Source organism: Aquila chrysaetos, chromosome 3 (genome assembly GCF_900496995.4).
Source record: "Aquila chrysaetos chrysaetos chromosome 3, bAquChr1.4, whole genome shotgun sequence".
In the NCBI taxonomy this organism is placed as follows: Eukaryota; Metazoa; Chordata; class Aves; order Accipitriformes; family Accipitridae; genus Aquila; species Aquila chrysaetos.
In genome coordinates, this window is record NC_044006.1 from 44,933,731 (window position 1) to 44,956,175 (window position 22,445).

The following is a 22,445-nucleotide window of genomic DNA, read 5'->3' on the forward strand; positions in this document are numbered from 1 at the left end:
CAAGAGAAATCTAAGTCATCATCAGTATGCCAGACATGTAAATAGCAGGGCAAAAGTGTGCAGAGGATGGGATGAAATAGTCATGCACTGTATTAAAGAGGAAGAATGAGGCTTTTAACTAACTGGTTTTTCCTTGGTGTAGTTAGTCATGCCATACACCCACTCCAGGAGATACTTACCCACACTGTGCCTACGTGCTGAGCTCTGCTGCTGCCCTGGAGTGGTGTTGCATCCACTGGAGCATGAATGGTAGGACTGGTACCAAAGATCCTGCTGACTTGGGAGGGGGTGTCCACCAGGGACCATAAGGAGTCAAAGTGGGAAGAGAAACTCTTCCAGACCACAACTGTTTTCAGCCCAGGGGATTTTCTGAGGACGATTCAGTTTGTCTTTTTGGAATCCCCCTGTGCATCCAAGTGATCTAAACCTTACAAAGACATCTGAGTTCCCTGTTGCTTGTGGATATAGCAGTAAAATACACTTCGAATTCCAGTGTCAATGTTAAGACACTGTCTCCCTTAGAAATTCTGCTGGGTTAAAATCAAGGGAAGACAACTGTAGAAAACACAGTTTAAAGGTACATTTGAAGGTCATGTACTCCATTCTCCTATCTTACAGCAACTGTCTGGAATCCTGTGCTCATCCTGACAGCAGTCTGTAGCCATAGATCTACTGAAATAGCAGATGAGCATGGTTTCTGAATCATATTGGGTAAAATAATAAATCTAAGTCTGTACCAAAACTCAGGAATAATTGTGATATGAAAAAAAGAATGTTTGGAAAACTGGAACCAGTTCTTGATTTTCCATATCTGAGACCAGTAACACTGGAACATCATCTAAAATATGACACCTGTGAATGCTGGCCATTGCTGGGATTTTTGTGAAAGAATCTGATCTCATAACACCATAAATAAAAAGTAATCATAACGGTGGTATCTGAACAGGGATTTACTGTGGGAAGGAATAACTAAGCTGGCTACTGGCATTCCCTTATGACATCTGGCTTTCTAAGCCTACACTTAGGTCAGCTATATGGATATTTGTCTTCAACATTTCTAGGTATTCATCTTCCAAACTTTCTGAGATTAATCCAGTTTGGTTTTTCATTTTAATTATAGTGGATTAAATTTCTCTCAATAAACTACATTTGGTTCCTTAATAACAGTGGATGATCAAACTAATATTTGAGGTGACACTCTGCATTGTGGTTCTGACAGCCACCTTGTGTGCCCTCCTCACTGGGCTGCTTACAATGCTGAAGATTCCAACCCGACCTTGGCCTACCAGCCTATCTCCATTACAGTAACATTTCTGAGGCACTCTGATCCTTTGCGTAGCAAGACCATACGGCCTCCACAAAGGTTTACAGAAGTGCTCCTTGAAAAGCATCCTCCTGACTTATTTCCTGTGGTGGTGGGAGTGTGGACCAATCTAAAACAGGCTTTATCTTAATAGGTTGAAATGGGCTGAAGATAAGGCAAGGAGTTCATCTTCTTGGCTGACGCAATCTGTCCATCATCTGAGGTGTTTGTAACAAAGTGTGGTGGATTCATCTTTTCAAGAATAATTGCAATTTATAATTGCTTAGTGATGTTGTCACCTAGGAAAATTGAATCTCCCTCACATTGGTATTAGATGATCGAGATATTAAAGGGAATGTACATAGCTTATACTATTTCTTTCAAGAAATAAAGAGCACTGTGATGTCAACTTTCACCCCGGGTCTCCCTGAATCTTCCTGGAGTATCTCCAGGAGTGGGTGTAGGGCATGACTAACTCCAGGTAATCCTCTGTCTGTTTATTTCAGATAGTTAACTGAGATGAATGGAGTTAAGGATTTACAGGCGATTGTAATAATTGTTTTTGCACAGCCTAAACTACAATGGAGAGATGTTTTGTAGCATTTTGCTGACAATTAAACAACAAAAACTACAGTTTCCCCTCTGCAATAAAGAGTCTTGGAAGTTATGGAGACCAATTAATGTAGTCCTACAAGATCAGAACATATTAAAGCGTTATAAAAATGTCAGTTTAACTTTTATTAGCCTTGGTCAGTGTATTTCTTCTTTCCACCACTGGCTTTTTGATTGTATAGAGTGTACTTATATACATGTCCTTTTATCAAACTTTTTTTTCTATTACATTAAATTCAAAGTCATTCATATTTATTCAAAAAAAATCAGCATAGTGTGTGTTTTTAAATTAGACATGCTTCCAACCCACCTTCCATGATTCATCATGGTGCTAATAAATGTTTTAAGACAAATATTACTAACAGTTTGATTTTGGTTACACAAACACTTCACTTGTTTAGATTTTACAACATTTTATAAAGTGTTTTCCTGCCTAAAATATTGACCTCTTTCTTCCAGCTTGTGGCCGTCTCTGTTTGATTGCTTTTAAACAAGTTACATTTCTGAATGAAGCTTCATTTGTTCTGCCAATGCACTATTCTGCCTGAAACTTAAACTAAGCAAAGGGATCTCTGCTTTTCCAGGCACATTTTACCTCTGACTCTTTCAGTCATGTTGAGATTTTCTGGAAGTCTTCCATAATTACAGTTTCAAAATATGCCAAGTGTAGTAACAAACTGTCTGTAGGCTGTTGAAACACCTCTTAAACACTTTGAAACTGGTACCTTTGTGATTCTTCATGTCTGTTCATCTGGAGGGAAGAAACAATAATAGGGAAATTCCCATTTAGTGGTATGGGCTTCCCTTATGTTCTTGTGGATGCATCCATCCACAGCATCACAGGCTCATGAATGTGAGTGACTTGTGCCTAACTTTGCAAAGCTATGCTGGCTGCATTGTCAAAGGTTTAAAAATAGTCAACAGTGCATACGTAAAATCACTATGGCACTTCACAAGGTAAAGTAAAGCAGGATAAAATAGGGTTGAAGTGGATAAATATGGTGGTGAAATCTCTGCTACCACAGAGAAAAGCAACAATACTTTTTGTCTGAGGTAACTGCATAGTACAATTATCATCTTAGCATGCCTATGCTGCCAAGAAGAGCAGCTTTGCTGACAGAGTAGACTGCAGTGCCAGCTTGTAGAGCAAATCAGTGTTCCTCATGTAAGGGGACCATGGCATGAGAAAGCAGGGCTCAGTCCCAGAGCCCAGTGCTTCCTTAATTCAATCAGTGCCAAGACTGAAACTGCTCATATTGAAAATATGCTTAGAAATCATAACAATAATAGTTATTTATGTGTTTCTATAGTCCACACAAACCTTATACTTCTTAAAGAAAGACCTCAATCATATTATATGACCATATTCATCAGCCTTTTTTTTCTCTCTTTTTTTGAGATGATAGATCATTTCCTTCAGATCCAACTGCCAAAAAAATCTGTAGGCATACAGCAGAACTGTTGCTGTTTTAAATCTCCTGTATTTTTTCAACTGCTAAATGTAAGACTTTATGCTTTAGATTTTCATACAGAAAATATACAAGAGCTTTGTGGAAAATGTGTCGGGCATGCAGTAAAGTATGCTATGCCAAAAGTATGGTATGTTTCTTCAGACAGTCTTCCTCAGGGAATTTATTTGCATTGGTTCTGGGCTGCATTAACATTGCTTTGTTAAAATATTTCCTTTTCCACTGTCATTTGACCATTTGTAGAAATGCTTCTTATTGGCTAAGATCTTTTTTTATTATCACCTTCACTTGAATGTCCCATTCCAGCTAACATAATAATAGGATATAGTGTCAGGAGATTCATAAACCGTAAGACCATTAACTCTAACACACTGCATGCAAGTTATATGTACAGCAACATAAAAGAGTGACATGCAGTATTACAAAAGGTGTCATAGAACTGGGGAACACGTATATCACGCTATTCACTAATTGTCCAGATATGACAAAAATCGTCCTGGGAGTTGTATATACAGTATGAAAAACCAGCTTAAAGCACCATCAGAAATAAATCCTGGCCTCAGTGCAATTGTTTAATTTAACATTCTGAAGATGTGATATCATTTTTACCTAGCTGTAAAAGAGTGAGCTTTGAAGTAAGACTTCAGAAAATACTGAGTCATTTCCTGATTCAAATATAAATTGACTTCCAAAGTTGTCATTGCCTAAATCAGCTCAGGGTGCCACTAATCTGCAAGAGAAACTCCTTATTTTAATAGATTCACAGTGGAAACAGATAGAGCTATAGGGACAAAGTATTTATTTTCCATCATAATATTTTTCAAGATCTTTGACATCAAAGCAAGAAAGTGTTAATGCATTTTTGGTTGAGTTGCCTTGACACAGTGCAAATTTCTTTACACCAGCTTAATCATTTGGAGCAACATGTAGAAACTTTTACTTAAAAATAATAATACTACTTTGCCATTTTATAATACCTTTTGCTTCATGAACACAAGGCACTTTACACACACAATATTTATGAACACAGAATGTCTTACACACGTTGAAAGACAATGTTTTTGTCCTACGGCTTAGGATCTTCTCCATTTTAAGGGAGGAAAAAACAGACATGCAAGACAGGTCTACAACACTATGTCCTCCTGCAGAAGTGTGATGCTACCTCCTGAACAGGTATAAAAGATCAACAGAAGACAAAGATGAAAACTTTCCTGCACTATGACATTCACAAAGACCTTGTTTAATGTTAACAGCAGCCATTAAGAAGAATGTGTTAAGGCTATAATTGTCTGGGCAAATATATTTGAATACACTTATTAATAAACTATTTTTGTGGCTGCAATAACAGTCTGTGCACCAATTCTGCCAAGCTTATGATGCTTTGGCTAAAGTAAGCACTTGTCCTATTTCATCAGAATTCCTTACTCAGTCTAACAAATGCAACAGTTCTTATTGTCAGCCTTTCTCTTTCCTTGTCCTTGTTTTATTTTTACTTTTACTTTTCTGAAATACCCATTGACTTAACTAGCTCAGACCTAGGAAGTCTCCAAAAGCTGATGGCTGGAGGAATATGCCAGGGAAGAAGCATGACACAGCTGTCCTGCCCTTACACCCTTCCCCATGTGTCTGCCCTCGGCGGCAACCAGAAGCAGGACACTGGTTGGAATGAACCTTTGCTCTGCCCCCAAATGGCTATTTTTAAGAATTGCTCTGCTACTAAGCTGGCAGTATTCTTAATTCACTATGCCTATCTCTGTACTATTTACTATCTGAAGGTAAACATATGTACAATTATTTTCAGAGAAGTGTGGACAACTTCCATGACTTTTTCTTCAGTCTCATAAAATGCCGTGCTTACACTAACCCCAATATCTTGAGTCAGATTATGTGAGAGTTTTGCCCTGAATTTAAAAGAAGAAGAAAAGAAAACTACTTGTTCACAAGACTATGAAGGGAAGTTTGAATGTAGGGATCCCCAGGGTTCAAAAGAGTAAGTCAAGTCACAAGACTAGCCTGCATTTCTTAGTATTTTTCAAGTTCTTCTGGGTTTTTTTAGTCAGTCCTATGATTTTGGCAATCTCATTTATTGGACTGATTTTAAATACAGAAAGACCAAAACACTGTCTGAAGATCCAGATGGCAGATTTTCATTGACCCAGTTGGTATTTGCTCATTTTGGGAGGACCTCTGGATCAAGGGTTCCCAAACTGTAAAGGCTTGTGGGGCCACAGTTAAGCGATCTGGTGTTAACTCTCAGCAACCCTTTAGGCAGAGTTTTCAATGAAATTCTTGATGGTAGATGTGCTCGGTGTGACATGGCAAACCGGGCACTTTGAAAACTAGCACTTCAGATATTTTAAGCCAGTCTTTATGTTTGCTGTTGGCAACAACTGGCAGAAGGATTACAATATTATCCTAAAAAAGTGCTACATTCTATGCTATAATCTCATTTAAGGGTTTGCTCTAACATCTTTCATCATAGTAAAATCCTTGATTCCTGCCTCTTGTAGTTTGCCCGGTTATATATAAACAGCATCTTCCCATAGAGATCAGGAACTTACAGCATTGTGCTTTGTCTTATCTCTTAGGATAGCAAAAAGAAAAGGGGAAAAAGGCAGGAAATAAAAACCCAATTATATGCTGATTTGCTAATGTTATTTTTCAGATTAAATGCCACTTTCTGTTACAAAAACTGCAGCAGTTGAAACTGTCAGTTTTCTGAATGCTTTCACATGAAGCCCTGTCGTAGCAAACAGAACGCTGGATAGTCAGGCTCCTCAGGGGGCCAGAAAAACTTTGACAGAGGTTTAACAGCCCTTGAAATTATATCCCCGAACCTTGGAAAGCCTGCTGGTTCAATGGGAAAAGACATAAGCTGACCAAGTTATAAATAAACTCTTTTATCACAGGCAATGGTGTCTTGGTGACTTCAAAGGCCAAGTAAGAAGACTGATTTCTCTGAAGTCCCATAGACAGTAAGAACTTTATTGTGCTGGACAGGCGAATCCTGGTCCAGAGCTGCAATTTGATAATACTAAACTTTTTTCTTTATTTCCCCTTTCTTGTCCTGTTTTGATATCATCATCTGAATTTCTGGTAAACTGAGATCAGAAAACTTTCAATCTACATTTGATGTCAAATCGAGACGTGTGTATTTAACGCTTTGATTTCCTGTGCAGACTTTCTCTAATCTTGGAGCCAACACTATAAACATTTTAAATGTAATGAAAAACAAATCTACAGTTACATACAGAGCTACTCACTGTCACCACTCCTTCTGCAGGTGAAAATGAAAGGATGTTCCTGGGTTGCCTTTTTCCATCTATTCCAATGTAGGTCACTGTAACATATTAAAACAAAGAAAATGAAGGGCTAAAGTATAGTTTAACACCAGCTTTATAAAAAAAAAAAGTTCTGCAAACATGAGCTAGTCTTTGAAACTATCCTGGACCTCGTATTTTAAATATTACCTAATACGTCATCCAAGCAGGATGAAAACCGGAGTGCTTCAGAGTGACAAAATATCAGAGGACCCAAACCCACATAATTTTTTGCAAATCTTAGCTCTACTAAGTGACTAAAAATATGCCACCATGGACATTTGCCTTTTAAAGACCTAAAGATACATTTGGTTTTTCTTTCCAGAGAGATTCTACTACTCGTCATAAGCAACCTGTTCATGAGACACAACGGTAAGAACGGAGAAAGCCCATCCAGTTTCAATGTCCATATACATTGCCTTATTTGGGGAGGAACTGGTGCTTGGTAACTAGGTGGGGAGGGAAGACATGGACAGATAACCTAGGACAAACAGGGCTGCATCAGTAATTGAAGTGATTTGCATTGTGGTTAGTGATACACATGTGGTTTTGACATAAGTGCCTAAACAGAATGGGAGCGTCTCAACCTTCTTCCCCTCTTCTTCCCCCAGAACCAAAAGTCCAGCTACCAGGATAGGGAAAGGCCCATATTTTTATCAGCCTGTTTCAGAGCAAATTTTCCATTTTAAACTCATTTGTGGACTTCTCACTATTACACATTGCAAAATTCATTTGTGTAAAGTCTGCAGGCAACTTGTTTTACTTATGCTATTCAAACCAAAATACTGTATACTTCTATCTGTATGCAAGGAAAATCATGTCAGACACAGATACACAAAGGAAACACTGAAGCACAGAATATTGTCATTGGCAAAGCCAAGGAAAGGAGTTGACCAGCTGCCAATATTTGAGGAGAACCAGCGGAAGGGGCATTACTCCAAAGGACACATGCCTTAAAGTTCAGAGATGCAACAATCTTTCATGTTGGACAAAGACAAAGAAGAAATGTTCCACCTGTTTCATGTGCCAAAGAAGCAGCCTCAATTTTGTTTTTGTTTTGTATCTTGATGGTAGATAAGTATTAAAGGGGTTAGACAGTATCATATTTTCTTGAGGAAACATCCCTGCCAATTGAGAAAAGCCTAGAAGAACAGAAGAACAGAAGTCTTCTAGCAGAAGGTAGCTCAGTGACAGACTTCCATGTAATCTCTAAAACTACACAATAACTTCTATACTTTTTATTTAAAAGATATGTTGCTTTTACTACCTGATCTCTTCTTTCTGCTCCTGATGTTTGAATTTTCTGCATATGGCACCACAAAGTGTCACAGGGAAGGATTGCACTAAGCTGGGATATCACAGAACAATTTTCATTGGTACCATAGAACTGTGAGGGAGAATTTGTTTAAAAACAAAGCTGGCAAACTGTTAAAAAGCAATATTATGGGTTTGTGTGGCAGGGGGTTTTGATAGTAGGGGAGCGTCTGCAGGGGTGGCTCCTGTGAGAAGCTGCTAGAAGCTTCCCCGGCTCCAAGTCGGACCCATGTCTGGCCAAGACCAACCCAATCCACGACAGTGGTAGTGCCTCTGGGATGACATATTTAAGGGAAAACCTGCAGCAGAGAAGGAGATTGGAATGTGAGAGAAAGCCCTCTGCAGACACCAAGGTCAGTGAAGAACGAGGGGAGGAGGTGCTCTGGAGGAGGGGATGCCCCTGCAGCCCGTGGTGAGACGGCAGGCTGTCCCCCCACCACCCCATGGATGTGAGCGGGGGAGCAGATGCCCACCTGCAGCCCGTGGAGGACCCCACACTGGAGCAGGTGGATGCCCCCAAAGATGGCCGTGACTCCATGGGAAAGTCTGCGCTGGAACAGTCAGTGCCTGAAGATCAGCCCGCAAAAAGGACGCACACCAGGGAAGTTCATGAAGAACTGCAGCCCGTGGAAAGGACCCACACTGGAGAATTTTGTGAAGGACTGTCTCCCGTGGGAGGGACCCCACGCTGGAGCAAGGGAAGAGTGAGGGGTCCTGCCCCTGAAGAGGATGAAGTGGCAGAGACAACGTGATGAACTGATCTTAACCCCCATTCCCCGTCCCCCTGCGCCACTTGTTGAGGGGGTAGGTAGAGAATCCAGGAGTGAAGCTGTGCCCGGGAAGAAGGGAGGGGTGGGGGAAGGTGTTCTGAGGTTTGGTTTTACTTCTCAGTATCCTTGTTTTGATTTGATTGGTAGTAAATTAAATTGATTTTGTTTCTTCCCCAAGTTGAGCTTGTATTTTGCCCGTGACCATAGGTGGTGAGTGATCCCTCCCAGTCCTTGTCTCAAGCCACAAGGCTGCCTTTATATTTTCTCCTCATCCCACCATAGCCGAGGAGGGGGATTGAGTGAGCGGCTGCGTGGTGCTTTGTTACCGGCTGGGTTTAAACCATGACAAGCAACCGGTGAGTTTAAATTTTGTTTTTTTCTGAGACACATTAGAAAGTGATGATTTTCTGAAAATCTGGCCCCTCATATTGGACACCCAGAAGCACCAATTACTTCTGATGATCAGAATCAAATAGATTGAACTAGGAAAATTGTGTTCAGAGAATATCTCACTAGTGGTAAAATGCATACTTGAGTTGTGCATCGGTATGATGTATTAGTGACAAGTTTATTCACAATATAAACCATCTGATTGCAAAATTCTGTGTATTAACATTTTCAGAATAGGTTCTTTTTAATTTTGTGTGTAGCTTTTGAATGGAGCAGAAAAGAAATACATCCAGAATTTCTTTGAACACTTTTCTCTTCTTGTTCTCTTCTTGACAAGGAGATCCTATGATTGTCCTTTTGTCATTCCATCACCATCTTGACAGTTCCTGAGCCACAGTGCACCTTTGCTCCTTTCACCACCCTGCTAGCTTTGTGTTTTCCTTCAAGATACAGTGACTTATTTTTCCTCACACCCACTCAAAGATCACACAAGCCAAAGTCTGTTTGGGATCAGTTTATTACATTTCTCAGCTACATTGCTGTAGATGAACATAGCTGATCTGTGTGTGACCATGTTCAGGATATGGACTCTGACCATGCATCATCCATCATGTGTTCCTGCTGTTGAACATGATATTCCCTGGTTAGACCACAGACATTAAATTACTCAAAGATAGCTCAGGGACAGTCCGTAAGAGTTTATTTCATGGAGTCAGTCAACAGATGGTAGTATCCTAAACTTGATCACTAGGCAGTTATAATAAAAATATATTTAGGGGGTATTTCAGGAATATTTATTTTTATTCAAAGATTATTGTGCTGAATTCCTGTTCTGGATTCTGACCTCTTACCCTGCAGTATACTAAGTCCTTCTCATGCTACCCTAATGCGCTTTGGAGCTTGCTTTGGTCACCATGGTACTTACTATTTTACAATTTTAATATTGTTACAACCCTCCGCCTAGCCTTCTGCAGTGACCCTTCCTTACCTTTCATAACAGACCTGCTTGATATACACATATATTTATACAAATACATAAACATATTTTGTTTCCAATAAATTAGTATTTTCTTCTAAAATATACAGTCATGGCAATCACATTTCATTATTCTGTTGGTATTCCTTAATTTTATATTCATTTAATCTCAATATAAGCACAGAATCTGTAATAAAATATTAACCAAAACCTACCCTGCCTCTCCCCAAAATGTCCTGCATTACCATGCTAAAGTTTCAAATTCTCCTTCTCAGATTATAAATCCTCCTTCAGCACTAAAAAAGTAGCTTAAGTATAAAGACATATTTTTGCTATTTCAAGCCCTTATGCTGAACTCCTGCTGACTACCTCCTGGCCCTACATATTCAGTGTATATTAAAGGAGAAGAAAAAAGAAACAAAGTACCTTTAAAATCAGCTGCCCACCTTCCTGCTTGTCTTTCAGTGAAAATGATACTTCACTGTCTTACCTCTTTTCAACCCAGTTTTATATCCTGGCTAACAGTCCCATATCAGCCCACCACTTAGTATTGTTCTAACTTTTTCTATGTGTTTGTCTTGAACTTGGAAGATAGCATATGATATCTTTAATATTATTAACACCATTAATGTCTCCTCATATCATCCTGCAAAGATCTGAAAATGTAATCAAATCTTTATCATTACTAATTAAAAAAGCCTGTCCTGAAATATTGATGCAAGCAGCTATCTGCAAGTAAAGAAAATGCTTTAGTGTGAGATTATCATAGTCTTCACATCCTCCTATGCTAATGACTGGGTTTCCTACATTCAGATTTATTCTTCTGAGACTTTATTTGAAAATCATTAGTTCAGTGTTGAACAGCCAAACTGGATAATGTCATAAAAGTTGGTAATGAACAAACTGCCCAAAGAGTACTATGGAAGTGCTGCAGTGATATTTTTATTAGTTGAGAGTTTCAAAAAAAAAAGCAGCAAAACTAGTTACTTAATCCATTAATGTACATTTGTCTTGTGGACTCTGACTGCCACCTTAATCACTATGTCATTGGGAATGGAAAAAAAATTTAGTTACTCTAAATGCTATTAGTACATTATCTAAAGCAAATTTAAATTTTTAGATTGGTATCTGGTCCTGAACCAACTGGCTGCCATGAGATTTCACCATGCCCTTTAGTGAAAGTGTTGCTGTGATCCACAATCTGAAACTGTAGTTAGATCTAGTTAGATCCTTGTCCAGACCCTGGAGGTCTTTCATTGACTACTACAGACTCTGAAATAAGCAGTTGATTGCATTAGTATTAAGCTGTTTTGGAACCAGTATTTTCCTGCTACAGGTACATTTTGCCTGCAGATTTACCTGTAGGTAGGCTATTACTAAATCACATTATAAAGTATAACTACATTATAACAATTCACTTTGAAGCCTAGCAAAGAAAAGAAGGACCACAGAGGAGCCCACAGTCAGGTTTCTGACACAGGAGTAGATTCCTTCCTTCCTCTTTCAACCCTCCATCAGCACTGTAGCTGCCAGCTCTTTGTCACCAAGATGGTCACAGAGAGAGGGATGTTTCCAGACACAGGAAATTCAGAACTCAGAATAAACTGGGGGTAAATTTCAAATGCATCAATTGCCCCTTGCTCATCCTTTGGTAACTACTTGTCCTTCAGCACAAAGCACCTGGAGGTTGTTAGCACTATCTATTGGGAATGGTCCCTGGCCCATATTAACTCCCAGACTGGAGCCTAGGACATGTCCAAGTTGGGTCTCAGGAAAAATGCATCTGAGTTGGACTGAAATGCTAGTTCTGTTTTCCTGGCAAATCCTGCAAGAGAAAGCAAGTGTTGATTTATCCCAAAGTAGAAGACTTCGACCTGGCACACATACATACGGCTTTATCCTGCTAGCTTGAGCCAGAATATGTACAGCTTGGCTCTGTAGTAACCTGTTGACAAATCAATAGCAAAGAATAGCATAAGTCTTAAGGGTAGGTCTTCTGGCCTTGGGGAGACCTTGGAGAAACAGAAAGCAGCCTTGCCTCTGATCTGCTGAGTGACCGTGGGCAAGTCACTTTGCTGCTATGTGCATCAGTTTTTTGTCTTTCAACTAAGTGTTGTAATGATGTCTACAGCACCCTGTTTAGAAAGTGCTTTAAGATTTATTTGTAAAAGTCCTACAGAAAAGGAATGTGTTATTCATCATCCCTGTTTCATTGTTAAATAGACTACATTAAATTTATGGTTCTATTATTTTATTATCTCCCCAGTGATAGAGAGGTCTATCGAAGCAGAGAATAAAATAATAATGTATTTTTAATGCGACACACGAACCTTTAGTCCATGCACAGAAAGACAGGAGGAAAAGACAGAAGTCCTAAAACTGAGTTGACGTGGATATGTATCAAGATCTCGCTTCACGGGCTGTCACCCTGTGTCAAGAGCCGTGAAGAGATGAAGGACCAAGTGCAGGCCTTGTGCTCCACGGGTTCCTGGCAGCAGTTGGTTTCCAGGCTTTGCTGGCCCATGGGCAACTGTACAGATGAATGAATATGCTGGAGGAATCATCATAGTTCACTCCCTGGCAGCCTTACTTAGACTATATCCCTCTACTGGGAACTGGGAACGAAGAGTCTAGTATGCAGCATTATCTTTCAAGCAATGGGTTGTCAAAGACACTGGGAGTGCTTTTTCATGGTACAGTTTCTATCTACCATGAATACCTGCAAGATCTGCACCTTTCACAGGCTTCAACATTTTTATCCTCCCTGTGCAGTATCTACCGCTATCCTCGTACAAAGGGGTGGGGGAGAAGAGGGAGGCCTTAGGCCAGAGAGTGTAAACAACATGTCCAAACCACAAAATAGGTGTGGCAGAACGAGATCTGAATGTAAGTCTCCTGAGGGCGAAGCAAGGGCATTAATCATCAGCTTCCTTAACCTCACCCGCCCCTCTTGTTGTTTGTCAAATTATCTTTTGCTTCCTTTCCGTTCCTGTTTTCACTTAAATTTTGAGTCAGCTTGGACCTTGCTCGTTTGTTTCTAGAAAGCTACTTTATTGTTAGGGAAGTTCTTAAGAATCTTCACTACACGCTTTCCCCCACCCCTCCCAAATTCTGCACGGCTGTTTTGTCTCTCAGGTCTTTTGGGAGATGGGGTGCACTGGCTGGAAAAGGGCCGAGGGCTGAGGCAGGGGCACTCCTGGGCATGCGTGCAACTCTGCTTCAGGGAACACTCTGCTTCTCGGCCAATTCCTTTGATGTTTGACAATATACTTTATTCAGGGAGTCACATTTCACCTCTAATATATTTAAGTTTTGTCTGTGGTTCAGGAATCACCATTAGAGTTGTTGCTTTTTCTGTGTTTTGGTCTTGGAGACCTAACAAAGCTGCAGCCAATAAAAACTCATTTTTTCTGTTGTATGCCCAAAAAATATCATCATGTAACTAACAAATATCATATTTTGGTTACAGTATCAGATGGGCAGAGCTTGTTACCTCCCAACAGATTAACCTTTGAATCTTTACCGATTCATTAACTATGCACATCAGTCACCAGATTTCAGTGAAATTTATGGCAATTAAGTATTGCAGTGCTCTGGAGGGTGAATAGGATTCTCCGTTATCAGTACCATTAATGGCTTTCTGAGCTGTTGCCAGTTCATTCACCCCACCCAGCTTTCAATAATAAAATAATTTTGACAGAGGGCCCATGTTTCAACATTTTTAATAAAAACAAAATAAAAAAACCATCAGTAACAGAGCAGTAAAGTTTTCCCTCTCTTTCCTCTTTGCCAAAACTAACAGAAAGGAAAATGTCAGCCTGGCTTGGCTCCAAAAAAGGAGGAAATTGAATGGTCTTAGTTCTTATTCTTTGACTAGTAGCATTGTGTACATAGAAGACTTGACTCTTGGGCTCATTTTGACGGATCTGAAACACAGATAAGAATGTAGAAGACTAGATTCTGTAATTTATAGCCAATGATTCTGTTTAAGATCTTTCAGTACCACATAACAAATCAATGTGATTTAGAAAATAACATGGTTTCTGCCATTGACATAAGCCATATGTGAACTGCTAAGCTACTATGTAAGCCACAGCTATAAATTTTAGTCAGTAGGAGGAGATTCTTTATGCTTTTCTGCTCAAACTATTTAATCCATTATCAACATTTTGAATGAGTCCTTGCTAAATTGCAGTCTGGTAATGTGCTGGAAAGTCTCTCTTACGCTAAGGGAAGATAGAAGGCTGTCTTCCACAAACAGTTTTCTATGTAACTCACTCACTTGAACATTTTAAAGTAGGACAAAATTGTATCTTACAATCCTGTTAATATGCTGCAGTCACATACTGATAACAGATTAAAACTTCACTGACTATATTGCATATCATCTGTCCAAATAATAATAATGAATAGTCAGCAACAAAACCCCCCCATGAGTAGAAGAGCTAAGTGGCTGTAACAAGACTGAAACAGCAAATAAGCAGCCAAAGTCTTCCCTTAAAAAAGTTTGAGGTTTCAAATTCAGTCTGAACCTCTTTGTGAACTTCATGCTTGCTTGTGCTTCCCTTGCATATCCAAGATTTCTGACAGTTTGAGGACATAAAATGAAAGAGCAAACATTCGTATAACAAAAGTGTATACTGCCCATCTCCAAGGTAGGCTTTTTTGGGCCAGAACAGTCCCATCTGACATGTGTGAGGCCAAATCTTCAAGTATGTCATTACCCACCAAGAGGCAAAATCCTGCACTTCCATACATGCTCATTTGCTCACGCAGGTTTTCAACTGATGTATGCAAACATTACAGGCAAGTGAGGTTTTTCTCTCACTGAGACCAGAGTATGAGGGAGCTCTGTGAGACTTCCCAGCAAAAGGAGAAAATGTGGGATGGGCTGCTCCCACCCAATGTTAGACACTTTCCTGGGTTGCTCTACTCAGCCTCTGCAGCTATTGATGAGAAACAGGTACTCTCGGGGAGTGATTCGGGTCTTAGTTTGCTTGATTACGACCTGGAAGAACCTCTTGGGGCAAAGAATTTCCCTGCTGAAGCTGCCTCAGTTAACTATCTTCTGTGGGGTGGGATAAATTTGTGCCTACAAATCTCCGCACTGTTCCCCTAACACTGCAAGCATCTGAAACAGCATAACTAGTGAGGGTGGGAAGGAGGGAATGGGATTTATCTCCCCTAAGCTTATCATCAAATGCTGTGGAATGGGTCTCTCCTGAGGGATACCCCTTACTCCCTACTGGCTAGACACAACCGCAAGTAAATCCTACCCAAGGCTTAAGAGCCCAATACTCAGTGGATCCACATCATTAAAATAGTGCTTGAGTGGGAAGTGGGTGGAATAATCAGTTTATTTGTCCCAGAGGCACTGAGTTCCTGGAGCTGTGATTGCTCTTTACCTCCTTCATCTTGGTGCACCTCCTCACTGCACTGTGTTTTCATGCCAGAGAAAAATGAGGCACAATCCATTGCCCTTTCTGCCATGCCCTAGTTTCTAAAGTTAAAAAATCCAGGCATGTGAGGTGGAGGGAGCTATGACATATTCTGCCCTGGTCTCCTGTCTGGAAGAATGGTGCTCTCCAGCTCTGCCTTTTGAAGGCAATTCATGCACTTTGAATGCAAAGTTGATTGCATTATCAGGGTCATGTGTTGCTTCTGATGCAGAATTACCATAGCACCCTGTCTTGAACTAGGAGAGCTGAAGGGAATTACGGTACAAGCTAAGCCGCAATTTGTTGAATCCTAGCTCAGCAGTCACTCAGCCTGGTTTCTACATCCCTGGTGTGGAAATCCAGCTGCATGCAGCTTTGAAAAGGTGATCTGCAAATCTCTTTGTGATGTGAATAAAATAAATAGCTAGCGCAAACTCAGAGTGTTTCTGGTGTGTACATTTATTTTGCTTATTAAAAAAATCCTGTGCTTTTGTAACAAAGCACAACGTTTGGAAGCAGATCTGGTGTAAGGAAATGAGAACAGATTTCCGAAGGTGAAGGGATGCTAGGAGAGGACCTGTTATAACTCTTAAACAAACAATACCAGAGGTCAAACATTTCTTTCTCATCACTGGTCCATGAAATAGTTTTAGGAAATGTACTGATTGGGAAAGTATTTGGTCTGGCCCTGTAAAAGTGTTACTGACCCTGGCCGTTAGCAGAATACTGGCTCTTACAGTGTGGGTGTCACTTTGGCTATTAGAATATTGGTATGAGCTATTGAGTGTTAATGTTGTGCAACTTCAATAGCTTGTGAAGATTAAAGGAAAATTAAGATTTGTGTCACTTCCATGGGCCAGGCTTTCATGAGAAGCCATTCCAGTCACATGGCATAATCAGCTCCTGGTTTTGTACACCCCCAAAAAAAGGCGAGAGATTTCAATAGATTAATTAAGTGAAGAAATTATTGATCTCTCAAAGCAATTAATTTCAGAACATCTAATGCCCTGTGAAAATGACTTACACATTTAGGAAAAGATACCAGGAGGCTTAAAGTTGCAAACAGGCCTGCAGTGAGATTTTAGAAAATGGTTAACCTGCCTAAGAACTTCTGAAAAGCTTACTAGGTGCTTGTTTATATAGGGCTAATTCCCATTAATTTCAGCAGAATTTGGGCACTGACCAGTTAGAGGTCCAAGACATTATTGGAATTACACCTGGAGGAAGAAGAAGAAAAATAAAAAAAAATGAAGGAGAATTATTTTTATGCATTGCAGGGCTTTATATATATGAATTTTTACAATATAACACAGAGCTAAAGAAAAGAAAAGAAAAATACTGATGCTGATGCTTTGTCTTTCTAGTTTACCCTCATGTAAGTGAACACAGGAACTGCTTATGAAGACAGCAGTACTATAAATAGTATTTCAGCCTTGGCTGGGAAATCAGGGGACAAAGAAAAAGAGTCTTTATTGTAAAAAATTGAAAAAATTCCCATTTAAATCAGTAAGGGATATATGTTTTCTATAATAGTTCAATAGATTTTCTTAAATAAAGTTTACCCTCCTGGAGCTTTAGTTGCAAACACAGAACACTGCCCTTGTAATAGGAGCTAAACATTCAAGCACAGACCAGTTCGTATCTCAAAGCTCCAGCTCCTCCAAACTGCTTGAATCTTTGCCCTCTACAAGGTATTTATGACAAGTTTTGGTTCAGAGCAAAGCAGATAAATGGTTCCTCTTATTGAGTATTCCACAGTCTTTGTGTGATGTAACATCTGTCAGAAAGTTATAGATTGATGTTTCAGTATTATGCAGTACTGTGGTCTTTGGCCTCAGAACTAAAACCAAAATAAATGTGAGCATTTTTGGACCTTTTGCTAAAACTACGCCATGCATTCCTTTAATCTTTCTTTCTAGAGGCACTGTACAATAGTTTCCTTGTTTTAGACCTTCAGCATTGCTGACATTAATGCAATTATTTTTGACAAGTTGAAAATCTTCCTGTAATTGAGTTTCTATTTGACTTTAATGTTTGCCCCATTTGGAAGGCCCTGTTAACAGATTTCAAGCTGTGATAATAATATTTCCTTCCTCTATTATCAAACATTCTAATCTGTTTTCTTTCCAGATCACCACTGCTCGAAACGGCCATGAGATATTTTTCAAAAGGTGGAAAAGGTCCTCTTTTCAAAAGCTTAGGGTTTGGGGATTTTTTTAAATTTTTTTTTAACATCTATCAAAATGACACAGTGAGTCTCAAACAAAACAAGTCAGCAAGACTGGAAGCACAAAGTTAGAATTTAACGCAATGAGGTTTATTTAGCACTTTTCATAAAACAGTACCATTTTTTAAAAGTGGCCTGTATAATTAATCTCATGTATTAACTGAAATAGGTACAATGAAATATAGGTTTGCTGAAATCATTTTTCTCAGCTGTAGGTGCTATAAAATCCATATAACAGTCAAATTTAAAACAACTTTCCCGCCTAAGTTTACTTCCTTGAAATATTTTCCTTTGCTTGTATGATGTTTCTTATTTCTACACTCAAGGACACATTAAAGAATGCAAAAATTAAAGACTTCAATCTTTACCAGTACAAATTTCCTGAACTGTCACTCACAGAAGTTACTGCCACAAACTTTCTCTTTTAAGGCACACTGACAGTGAAGTTATCGTTTTGTTTTCAACATGATTTTCCTTTTTTCTTGGCAGGGTTGCTTCAAGTCATTTATTCTGAGTTACCCATGCCAAAGTATAGCCATGTTACTCTAACAAGTAGACTCTGGGGTCTTTGTGACTCTCTGATACTTTGAGTTTAAAAGAAAAATGTCAGCCTTCAACTCTGGCTGTTGAAAACTCTCTGCTTTTGGAAAGTGCGGCTAGGGAAACAGTGTATAGATATTAGAGGCAAAATTGGTTTTCCCTCTACTCACTATTCCAACTGATACTTAAGAGATAAAAGTTAAAGCAAGGTTTTAACAGAAAACCCTACCAAATCAGCCAAACAAAGGGCAGTTTCATAGACAAGGAAGATTGGTTTTAAGTACTGCCTACTCCAAACCCTTGTTCTTGGGCTACGTCAGCTGGTCATCACCTAGTGACTACCATTCAAGTATCACCCAAGATGTGCATACCAGCACTCATTTAAAGTATTAGTCAGATTTATTATGCATTTTTAAGGGTGTATGGAAGTTGGAATCAGATGAGAGAGGCAGTAAGGTATGATCTCAGCTATTCTTTCATTGATGAAATTACTGGCAATTGCTCTGACACTCCTTCTCTGCAAAATGCAAAAGCAAATCCTCTCATCATCAATGTAGAAAACCAGACACATAACTGTAAGGACATAATTATTATGTTCATACTTTATGGAAGAATGGCTATACTATGCTTCGCCCCTGTATGCTTCTTTTGCCTTGTATACAAAGCGTTTAATAGGAAGGGGAAAGGCCCTCTTGGAAGAGGGCTGGCTCAAATTTCTGCCATGGATATATAGGAGCAGCAGTGAAGAATATTAAAAACTAAGGCCTCAATAATCATTGGGAACTGCTCTGATGCTGCTTCTGGGGACTGTGCATAATTACTCCTCTTTCCCATGTCTCTCTTTCCCTTGGTTCCTCAACACACTCCCACTGGGCTGAAGCCATACACCAGAGAGGTCGGTTGCCTTTGCAGGAGTTAGAGTCAATATTACAGAAAAGCCGTCAACTGTCCCTATGTCAAGGAGAAATGTAGCTGTGAGACTTTTGATGAAAGGTGGAATTATAGTACATCACAAACCTCTTAAGCAAATGACAAAATAGTAAGGCACTGTGTTTCATTGCCATCTGGGTTTCATTAATAGATTATGTTGTAGAATGTGTTTCCATTAACAAATAAAGAAATGCTTATTTGCTACATCTCATCAAGTAACATAAAAACAGATTTGCAAATACATGCACAAATAAATGACTCAAATTCAATTTGGCATTATTCATGGATTCATGATCCTGCTTATCACCAGAAACTCCATTTCAGGCTGGTATTCATGAAAATGCCCACCAACCACCCCAGATATCCGAGCATGTGCCAGAAACACACAGTTATTCATTCTTTGTTCTTTTTCTCTCATTAAAGAGGGCAATTCTTCTGATGGGGGAGCAGGAAGTATGACCCATTCCATGCTGCGAGTGGAGAGCTTGAGATCTTTCAGGTCTGAAACCTGAGCAGGGAAGTGAGAAGGTGCAAACCCGCACACAGCAAAATGAACCCTGTGTGACACAAGAATCTTGAGTTTCACACAGGGCTGGTACTGGTATTTTAAGGCTGCAATGAATGTGGGGGAAAAAAACCCACCTTGCAGTGCTGGTATAAAAGATTTTGTAGATGGTATTTTGTCCCACAAATCTACAGCTTATGCCTTTGCTCTGATTGGTGTCTCAGTGTCACACTTACTGTAAAAATTTCTTGTATTGAAGCTTTCTTTACCATTGAACCCCAGAAATCTCAACTTATTTTTAAGCATTAAAATATGTTTCTAAATATCATTTCCATTGCCAGTAGATTCTGCCATGTAACCAGAGATGTGCAGGAAAAAGCTTTCTGCAGAAGAAAAACAGCTGGCAGAACTGACAGCCCCAAAGACTGCTATGCTCCCCATTGCTCGCCTTTCCTAGTGATGGAGTGATGCTGTGTATAATAGCACCGGATAAAAGGGACTGTATCTTGAGTAAATAAGCATATACATGAAGACTATCTGGGTACAAAGTTTTCAAACACCTAGCAATTTCTGGGCTGTGTTGTTAATGTATGCAGTAAGCTGCTGAAATGCTTACTATACTGCTCTTTGCAGCATGGCATTGTGAAGCAATTAACACTTTTTCACATTATTGCTTTTTCTTTTTCTATTTACACATTTAACAATGCGGATTTCAGGTAATGAACTAGAATGGGCATTCTGTACATGATTTTTTTAACCTGCTGTTACTATATAAATTGCCCCTCAATGTCATTAGTTTTCATTGGCACCTTCTAAAATACCCAGGTTTGAAATTTTTGTAATTTAGGATTCCCTGGAGAAGAGTCCAGCTCTGAAGAACATTTATTTTAGCATTAGGAAAGATGAAAGCTACAAAGTTATTACAAGACCTTAGCAATAGGAAATATAACTCGTTGATTTTAAAAGACAGAACAGAAAACTGAAATACCAAAAACTGGGGAAATCTGTTTAATGCACCATCAAGCAAAACAGAGAGCAATTCATCAAGCAGACTGGTGAACATATTTGGCCACCAAAAATGGCATGATATGGAAATTAGCTTGTTTGAACAAATTTTTGTGCTGTATTAGCTGGATGCACAAGTGTAACATGAATCTAAACAGTGCCAGTACTGCTAGATAATGCAGATACTTCTGCACATTCTGCTGCATTATATGTTAGGCAATACTGCACTGGATATAGGTTAGAGACTTATTATACAGTTTATAATTTGTACCACTCTCCATTCCCTTATTCTCCTGCAAGAGCATGCAAGACAATCTTGTCGATAGTTGCCTATGGGGTTTTTTTGATTCCAGTGCCCTCATATTAGCTAACTGGTTTATGATTTGAAATTTTGATTGCACATGAGGTAATGCTGAATGATCAGTTGGGTTACAACTGATATGTCATACACAGAACAAGATAACAAATAACATAGAAAGCTTCATAAATGGAGTTTCTCTGTAGATGGAAGTGTTTTACCATTTTTTGCCAGAGTAGCACATTTTATTCTGGGGTTCTTTGTTTTTTCTTTCTTTTCTTTTCGCGTGACAGCGTAGGTTTAACATTTGTGGGAAGGGATGGAACTGCTCCTATTACTGAGTTTTGCCACTGTATTGTGACTCATACCTGCATGTGCTGCTTTCCCTATATAAATAGGTATTTCAGTCTCTGTGTTAGTCATGTCTCATCCTCTGTGAACTGAACTTGCTGAATATGCAGATTTATAAATATGCTTGTCATAACCTTAAACTATCATGTTAGCTATGCAAAAGCCATACATTTTTTTACACAGTTACATACAAAATGTCTTCAGATTCATATCAAGGACTTGGGATCTGATTCAAGTCTTTTTGTCCCCCAGTAGCAAGATATCTTCTCTAACGTAGCTGCCTAGGCTCCATCTATAATCAGCGGAGAGGGATAGCCACATCTAGGAGGTGATCTATCTCACATAGATATCTTGGGTTATAGCTAGATTTCAAACTTAGCATATATTGTTACGTCCATAGTCAGCTTTTAAGAGTCCTGTGCCACTGTAGAGGTTAGAAGGTTAGGAAAGTATAAAATCAGTGGAGTCAAGATTTCACTCTTTGTAATAGCCATGTATTAGTTAACTAGAATGACTGCTTGAGTTTTTAAATATTCTTTATTACCCTTCTCTGATTCTATCAGTGTGGTTGTCGGCATGATTTTCTACATGCCATCTAAGATAGATGAGCAAAACTTATCTCAGAAGAGATAATGCCTCAGAAGAAATTATTCCATTTGCTTCTTCCATGAAGCTCCCAAATGGAAGCAGTGACTGATTCATGAACATAATTTCTGGACTGGTCCCTTCTCTCATCTTGGCTGGCTTGCTGGTGACCAGATGTGCTCTCTACAAATACGAGTAGTTTTTCCTCTATATTTTCACATCTCTTAAATTTTTCTTTTTAAAAACTCTTCCTTAAAAAAGTAAGGTTTCATCTTATTTTATTTTATTTTGAACTACCCAAGTAGGAGTGACATACAAGATGCAGGTCCAATGATATCAGAAAGCCATGCATAAATTATTTGGACTGCAGTGCTTCATGACATGAAAACATGAGCAACATGGAAATCAGAAA